The sequence below is a fragment of the Vipera ursinii genome, assembly GCF_947247035.1.
Source record: "Vipera ursinii genome assembly, chromosome: 5".
Lineage (NCBI taxonomy): Eukaryota > Metazoa > Chordata > Lepidosauria > Squamata > Viperidae > Vipera > Vipera ursinii.
The window spans coordinates 46,776,595-46,785,966 of record NC_139518.1 but is presented as its reverse complement, the minus strand read 5'-3'; the positions used below and the strand labels follow the sequence as shown (position 1 = coordinate 46,785,966).

Here is a 9,372-nt window from a genome sequence, read left to right as displayed (position 1 = left end):
ATATATACACATGCATAAACATTTATACCGTATGTTCTCTGCAGACATATTATTAGGAATTAACATGATGAATGGAGAATTTCAAAGTAGCAAAAGTATTGTGCAGCAAGGAATTTATATGTAGAACAAAGAGCAGAGAGTTATGAATAAAGCTGATTCAGGAAAGAAATGGTTAAACTTAAAACTGAAAGGAAGATGTGGTCAGAGTCTTTCCTTTCCAAGATCACAGTCTGATGAAGAAGTTAAACAGAGAGCAACTTTACACAATCTGGCCTTCTCCAAATGTGTTGAGTGCGAATTATCCAAGATTCCAAAAGCTGCAGCACATACACATCTGTCAGGTTGGGAAATGAAAGCCTAGTACACCTGTTTATTTTATTAATGTAGCATTAGGTGTATAGCTTGGAAATATCATACAAATCTGATGAGTTCCCATAGTTCCATATTCAACTGAGACCAGAACTGAATTCTAGACTGAAAGTATTTCATTTGTTCATGATTACATCAGAGCACCCTGACATTTCTACAGTAATTGACTGGGGTCAGTGCAAATTGAAATGTTTTAATGACAAGAAAAACAATTCTTTTAAAATTTATTCTGATATTATTTTCTGGAAAATAATCAGAAACTAGAAATCAGGAATATATTTCAAAATCTTTTACTGAATTGCACAAGAATCTATTGCTTTGGTTCAGCTAAATGCTCGCTACCCTAGCATTTCAATTTGCAATATTCACAAAAATAGAAACAAGGAAGAGAAGACAAATAATTAGATAAGTTTTATGAAATTATAGAAATTAAAACTATATTTTTGTTCGCACCTTTATACTTTCTTAAACATATACTACTTTGTTCCCTACTTAGTACAAATTAAATGAGTAGGAGTAACTAAAAGAGGCACTTTTCACACATCTACTGGCAGGAACAGACCAATTGCAAATCAGGAAGATGTGAAATGCAGGCAGAGACAAATGGATATTAAACAGTAAACAGTGAGACCCTCATCAAAATGAAATTGCAGAAACTGCAGCACAGATATTCATTTAGATCAATATCTTATTTTGAAATTTCACTTTAAGCTTACACTGAAAGATTATTTCATAGTTGCAGATCAAGCTGGATTTGAATTTAAAATTCATTCAGTACTTCTGTTGGACAACATGGGAAGTCTGTTGCAATCTCTGAAACATCTGGCATCCCAGATTCATTAAGCCCCACATGCTTAGGACTTGAACATGTCACAGCAAAATATTTTGCTCTTAATATATACCATTTTAATTTTATTAGTTAGAAGCTCTATTGTACTCTCAGTAATATGTGCCCTTTGTTTATAGGCAGCAGAATTGACAGCATTGTTATGTCTAAGAATCAGGAGAGCTCTCCCTTTTGCTACGTAATCTCACATAGGAAAGAGAGAAGGGATTTTCCAGGCTCTTCAGCGTGAATGATATACTAGGCCCATTCCCTTCCCCTCCCTCCACAACAGCCTCTTTGCTTGCACATTATCTGGAAACAGCTTGCTTGCTCAGTGACCTGACCCTAATAAATAAGTGATTTCATCCTTCCATTAGAGACACAGCACAAGGGTGGGGAACTTACAAAGAACTACGAGAGAAGATGAGATACGGAGCATGTTGCATCTAATACAAGGCCACTGGTAGATATTTTTCCAAGAATACTCTCTTCTGCTCCTTTTGCTCCAGAGAAGCAAGAATTTTCAGGACCTTGGACAGAACCTCTAAACCAATTGGATTAAATTATGATCTACCCTTGTTGAGGTAATTGTTGTTTTTTTACTTGTCTTGTTAAAACTACAGTTCATCCTTAGCACAAAAGAATTTGAAAATAGTTAAGAGACAGAAAGGGAAAGATAAACTATTAAAATGTCTAATCTAACCCATTAAAAATGCCTCACCTGTTTCCACGTTGCTCAGTAAACTTCCTTACCTGGGAAAAACACACACCGATAACTGCAGAGCTAGTGTTTGCAACAGGTACCTCCCACTATGTCAGATGGATTGGTTAATCCAACTAGGAACAAAGGCTCTCATAGGTTAGACTACCTGTCAATTATTTACAGTATTTCATTAGTTGTAGGTAGAAAAAAAACAGCTCAGTGGAGGAGTAAAATGTGGGACTGGGAGTTTAACAGAGAAAAATATGAGCACTTTAGATAGTACCCTGAATAGCTGTAGAAATCAAAACCAATCATCAAAATCTTGTTTTTAAAGTTTTGAACTGATGCATATATTTTAATATAGAAAATAGATTTTGCTTACTAATTGCTAGATTGTTTTTTAAGATACCATTAAATCTTACTGGAAGTGCTACACAAGTCTTGAGCACTTTGATTATTTATGTATCATATTTATACTTTCATTAGCAAAAGGGTTAATTACAAAAGATTAAAATGTGCTTATGTTTTAGCAAGTGACACATTGGTGTAACAAAGTCATTAAAACATATAAATTTATTAAAATAATTAACACCTTTTTGTTCCTTCTATATTAAGGCCCTTAAAGCATGTGCAGCTAAATGGGAAAGATGATTTTTATCAGGTGGAACATAGGGGATGCAGAAATAAATTGGATTTTTCCCGGAATTTTTGTTTTGCAATTAAATGGGAAAGATGGAATTATCAGGTGAATCTTAACTGAGGATGTTAGAATAAGTACATACAATTAAGAAGCCAACTGAATAGTTGTAAGTTCCGCTTACTTCAGTTATCCCAATTTTCAGACAGTCTGTTCCTAGTATTTTGACAGCTAAATATTTATCAATCTGTCTCTTCTTTGACACCAGTCTGACTAGAGAGGAATAATAATATATATTTATATTTATATTTATATTTATATATAATTATATATATAATTATATTTATAATTCACCGCAAACTCTTCCTTAAATTCAGTGCCTTTAGAAATTCCTCATACTATTTACCCCATGATTTCTGTCATTAGGAATACCTAGGGATATTTTGTAATTTTACTTAGACTACAGCTTTTGAGCAGAGATTCTGTAGTTGAACATCTTTATAATCCCTTGTATAGAGAAGGTGACCAGTCTGATATTAATTTCTTTCTTCGAGTATCTATTTGGAACCAATTTGAGTCTGGACTTTCCACTTGCGCATACAGACACATATGAAACCTGATTTCTGAATCATTTTGGGTCAATTGGTTTAGTTTTGGTTTCTCCAGAAAATATATCAGATAATCTATTTCCATAAATTATATGCTGATTGTGATGATGATAATATATACTGTTATATTTGTATAGGTGAGAGGAATTGTGATGTGTTTGATTTACAAGTGCTTGATTGGATAGCATAGCAACTGTTTTGGAAATAATAGCTATTTTCCTTCATCTATCCACTTTTAGTATCATCCTCATGAGGTAATTAGGCAATTATTATCCTCAGAGCTGGTATGCTCTCTTTCAGCAGGTGTTGCAGTAGACTTCAAAGAGACTGGTCACTGAATGCATGCAATAAAATATGCTCAATGGCAGGGAAATATTGACCATCATGGCCCAGAAAATAAAACCATAGAAAGAGTGTTCAATCTGGCTCACAAAGTATGGGCGTGCGTGTTCCATGGGTGTACAGAATCCACACCTAGCCAAAGAAAAGGAGACAGGTTAATAAAGCAAACTTTGAAGCTCTATGCATTCATCAGGTCAAGGCCCATCGTATTTTAGGATACAAGTAGAAACATTTTGAAGCTAATAGCTTCGCCCCTTTTACACGGCCATGCAACATCACAAAGTATGTAGAAAGAGGCCAGGTTTGTATCATGACACTGCCATCCCACTTTTATTAGTCTACCCTGCCCTGCTACTGCCCTAGCCCATTTGATTATTGTTAAAAAGTGGAATCATTTCTGAGGACTTTTTCTTATGTTTATATTTGACAAAATTTTGTTCTTTTTTCTCTTACCTATTACTTTTTAATTTGACACATTTATTTTTTTATTATTTTTGGAGGCGAATTGATTTTTGCATGGGGTTTATGCTACAGTTGTAATTGTGACTGGTTTTCAATGATTATGGATGTTTTCATATTTGTCTTACCTATGCTATGTAAGCAACTCAGAATAAATGGATTGTGGCAGGGTTGAAGTTTGTGGAGGGCGCATAGGGAATGGCCTTGAAGATCAGGAGGAAGAGCTGCTGCCAAGGCAAAGATCAGAGAAGCAAGGCTTGAGCCAGAGCTAAGTAAATAACTTGAGAAAATGTCTCAAAAAAGCCCCTTCGTAGTTCACAGAAAGGGAGGGAGAAGTAGATAGATAGTTATTCTTGCTGGTCTGTCTTATTGGGGCCAACAGTTTGATATATTAAGTAAACTTATATAAAACAGATATGTTCAAAAAAGAAAATTGGTGGTGATGTATATTTGAATGCTGTTATATATTAATTCATGCACTTACACAATGTACACTTCATGATCATGGAAAAAAATAGTTATTTTTCCCCAGACAGTATTTTTTCAGAAGTGTCACCCTGAAAGGGTGATGGAAATCTGTCTTTTCTTCTAAACTTTCCATTAATAAACAAATTCTTTGATTTTCTCCTAATCCAAATTTCATAGTTGGAAATACCACATTTCCACAGACAACAATCTTCTACATGGGTTCTTTCCTCTGTTGTTTGAAAACGTAACTCTATATGCAAAGATTACCCAGAAACTGCAATAAAACACTTTGTTTTGGAATCCAAGGCACCACTTTAACAAGAAGATGCTCAATCTCAGTGGTGCACCATAGGCTACAAATTATGGAACTTTGACTGACTGGGTTGGTAATTTATTTATTTAATTTATGTGTTGCATGTCTTGTCTTTGTTCATTTATTTTTTTTTAAGTTTATCCTTTATTACTTTATAAGTCACTCAAGGCGGTGGACATCTGCCTTCCTCATCCTATTTCCCCCCACAACAATAGGACTGTGAGGTAAGCTGGGCTGAGAGAAAGCAATTAGCCCAGAGTCACCCAGCCAGTTTTCATGTCTAAGGTGGGAGACCTGAAACTCATGGTCTCCTGGTTTCTAGACAGCCCCTTAACTGTTATAGCAAACTGGCTCTCTGTGAAGACGGCCACCAAGAATTACTTGTAAACAATTCACTAGTTGTGGAAAAAAGCTATAAAGCAAGCAAAATTCCAACTGCCTTATCCTCTTATCTGAGAAGCTTAGGTAAAATGATTGCTTGCAGATGATATTTAACTGAAAATATCTAAGTATCTGCATAAAAGTAACCAGTGCTTTTTTGTAAGAAAAAAGGTGCCGGAACTGACATCTTGTTAATGTTTTATTTACCTTTTGCATGTAGTCAATCACTGTATAGACACCCACGCAGGTCAGTTGTGTAATGAAACATAACGGTCGTCGCCCGCAGTAAGCACTCAGTGCATGACCACATGACCAATCACAAGCCGAGCAGTGCCCCAAGCTGAGCAGCTGGACGAAGTATGCATGCATCTGACTCGACACACAGGTAGGCTGCATGCACCGTTTTTATGATTTTGCCTCCGACCTGCTATGCTCGACAGGGCGATTTAAGTCCATGTGGACCAAACATCAAAATTTCAAAAGTTACTTTTAAAACTTGGAAAATCTGTCAAAAAAAGGTGCTGGAATGCCATTCCAGTGAGTTCTATGACAAAAAAAGCACTGAAAGTAACACATTTTCATTACCCATTGGCTGTCTTTCTCCCCCCTGCTCTCCATCACTCCCAACATTTTCCCTTCCTTTGTTGTGAGTCAGTCCCAGCCTTTGAAATCCATCATAAAGCTATTACATAATCACCACAAGCTAAGCCTAGAATATGAAAATGTGATGCCAAGCTGTGGGATTTGGCAATAGTTTTCACTTATTCAGATCAGAGAGAATTAAGAACTAATTTGATGGAAAACTAGAACAGAGAACATTTAGATGCCAAATAACTCTTTTCCTTTGTTCAAAAGACTTTATTTAAGGTTTTGATGTGTTTCTAATTCTGTCCCATATCTGTAAGCATTAAGCATGAGCTGGTATTTAATATATTCTCTTTCTCCCTTAATAGTTAATCTTACTTATGAAATGCTTCTAATGTATTTCTATAGTAGATGTGCTGATAGTTGTAATTTAATAACTGTTCATAAATTAACCATTCAACAATGGCATCTCTCCATGCTGGCATACAATGCCTGGCCCAATTAATTGTAGCTATTCTTATCTCCACAGAGCACACGGCTTCACTAGGCCTGAGCTAAGACCCGCCACTGTGAAACAGGTCAATTATGTTCTCAAAATGGCATCAAGAAGACACTATTCTAGTGTTCTAGACTATAAGATCTTGGACTCCTGAAGAGGCTGCCCCTATCCAGAATTCCAGTTGCCATTTGATCTAGGAACCTTGCTAGATATGACCAAGCTCACTGATATGTTATAAAAGTAAGAAGAATTGAAATATTTTGTAGAATCTTTCTCCTGGTACTTGATCGCCTCTGTTCTCCTTTGATGTGTGAACTCTGGAAGAGAGACTGGTCATTTCCATAATCTGGTAGGTTTCTTGATGATTGATTAGCCAAACTGGACATGAAATTGATCAGTAGGTGGGCTTTGGAGAAAGGTCCATTATTGTTCTGTTGAGGACCTCCAGAAATGGAAAAGACCCAGTTACTACTAATAGAGTCAGTGTTGTCTTGTGCATTTGGTTCATGATACAGACTAGAGTACAAGGCTTCAGTAATAAACAGATTCTGACCTAAGATCTGGATAGTCTTGCAGAGGGAGAAGCAGAAATCCAGAAGAGAGCAGCTGTCATTGGCATGAAGAAAAAATATGGCAACCACAGAGAAGATTGATATCAGGAGAGGTCCAGTAGAGCTCCCCAAAAGCAAGGTCACATCTAACCTTCTTATCACACTCTTAGAGTACCCAGTGGCAGATTTTTTCTTCATCTAGTACAGGGGTGTCAAACTCAATTTCATTGAGGGCCGTATCAGCATTGCGGTTGCCCTCAGGGGGCCGGGTGGGTATGGCCAGGGTGGGCATGGCCTACTGGGTGGGCATGGCTAGAGTGTGTATGGCCTACTGGGTGGGCGTGGCCAGCTCTACATCGTTCGCATCAAGGGTGCCTATGGGGGCCTGGGCAGGAGTGGGACAGATCTGAGGGTCTCTGGCAGAAGGAGGGTCTCTGGGCCAGGGCCAAGGCAGTGGGGGGCGTTCCCTCACTGTTTCCAGGATGGCTTCGCAGGCCGCATGAAACCACTTCGCGGGCCGGATCCGGCCCCCGGGCCTTGTGTTTGACATGTCTGATCTAGTAGGTAATGATGCCTATCAAAGTTGCCAAGAACATGGCAAATAACAATACAGAGTTGAAAATGTAGGATGTAGGCAGAGCCCTAGGAATTGTTTCGGGAGACTTGGCAAGTACTCCAAATGCGATCATTACCCCAATGGTTGCTGAAATGGTCAAGGCCCCTAATATTAGTCCAGTGAAAGCCCCACTCAGGACAAAGTGTGCCTTATGAGTGAGATGGGATTTCTGGGGAGATACTTCCCACCCAGTGTTCTTCCAAATGATGTACAGCATTGTAGAAGAGAACAGACCGAACTCAATATTGAAGGGATGTAGATAGGCAGCATGCTCTGAGAAGTTGTGGCAAAGACTGGTGGTACAGATGAAGCTATTGGTATAGGGACCACCTGAAGAGACACCATGACAAACATGCTTGCTGGACTGTTTAATTGTAATAGAACAAAAGGTAAACATGTGCAGATGCCTATCCCAACCAGAAGAAACTTTCTTCATCCTACTTTCTTGCTTTATTTATCTAATCAAACTATGGGGGGGGGAGGTATGATCAAAAACATCCCAATAGAACTGCTTCAAAAGTTCTTGGGTGTGTCTAGTGGTGTGTGGGCAAGCATTATCGTGAACCAACACCACACCGGAAGTGGTGCCATAGAAAATCTCACCAAATACGAAGATGCCAAAGGAGTACTGCTAGTGAAATTCATGGAGTGTGGTTTGACCATCAATTCAGAAGTCTACTGTGAAACATTACGAAAACTCAGATAAGACATCTATAACAAGCATTGGGGCATGCTGACTTCCAGTGCTAGACACACCCAAGAACTGTTGAAGTAGTTCCACTGGGATATTTTTGATCCCCCACCCACCCAGATTTGGTGCCAAGCGACTAATGAATTTCAAACCTTGTAAGATGTTATGACAAGTGCCTCAGTTTGAATGGTGATCACGTCAGAAAGTAATGTAATGTAATGTTGTAGTTTTCTAATGTGTATAATAAAAGTTCTGTATCTGCGAGTGTCTGTCATTGATAATCAAATGGAGGTTTATTTCCAAATTGCCCTTGTATGTAGAAACAAATGCAGATTATTACTGTTTAATTTGGGAACTAGAAGTTTATCCACACAGATGCAGATAAGCATGCATCACAATTGAAAGTTGTTTTGCAGGCCAGGTTAGGTCTGAATTTCAGAACAGCTGAGGTGGGCATCTGCTGTGCATGTTTAACATCTTTTATGTAATGACTCCAAATCACATCAGTTCTCAGCCACTTTTATCACTTTTAATAAAACCAATTACATGCCTTTTGGTATTTTGTCATGAGTATTATTCCCTCATCGAGTGAACATGTCTACCTTCGCTTGTTGAATCTTGTAAAAAAGATGTCGAGACTCTAGAAAGTATACAGAGAAGAGCAACAAAGTAGATTAGGGGACTGGAGGCTAAAACATATAAAAAAATCTTCTTGAATTGGGCATGTACTACATTTATGAAAAGATGCACTTTGGGTAAAATGATAGCAGTGTTCCAATATCTCAGGGGTGGCCACAATGAAGAGGGAGTCAAGCTATTCTCCAAAGCGCCTGTAGGAAGAAAAGTCTCCATCATGGTTCCTCCAAGCGGGGAATAAACATGGCAACTGCTTTGGGAAGAAGGTTGTAGTTTATTGCAGAGGAAAGGCAGACAGAAAGATGGATCCAACAGGAAAAGAAGGACTGAGCACATGTGGGTAGTGGGTTTTTATACCCCCTGGACTCTATTGTCTGGAGTTATTTCCTGTTTCAAGCTTTGTATTTCCTTTGTCACTATTCTGTCCTGAGCCTAGGTGTGCCACTCTAGGATTCTTGCTGGTTGTCTGTCCCAGCCCACCTCCCTGGGGCTGGGGTATGTAGATTTTAGAAGTCTTCTTAGCTTCAACCTCCCTGAATGGTTTACATCTGCATTTCTATAGTGTTGGTTTCCGCTTGGGGGAGGGAGACTTGGGGCTATTAAGAAAACCTGGGCATACTTTTTCTGTCTCTTTAAGATCCTTTTAGGAAATATATTTTCCTGCCCTTTTAATATTTCCTTCTCTGGG

The 9,372-nt window shown here is 38.3% G+C and overlaps 1 pseudogene across 1 annotated transcript; it reads right to left on the bottom strand.

Annotated features, from left to right (window-relative positions):
* Window positions 1-3,439: 3,439 nt before the first annotated feature.
* On the bottom strand, window positions 3,440-8,748 carry LOC310640925 (proton channel OTOP1-like; annotated as a pseudogene). Its single transcript has 3 exons — window positions 7,290-8,748; window positions 6,416-6,933; window positions 3,440-3,617 (listed from the first exon to the last, which is right to left on the bottom strand). The product of its transcript is annotated as a proton channel OTOP1-like (transcript).
* Between the last annotated feature and the right edge of the window lie 624 nt (window positions 8,749-9,372).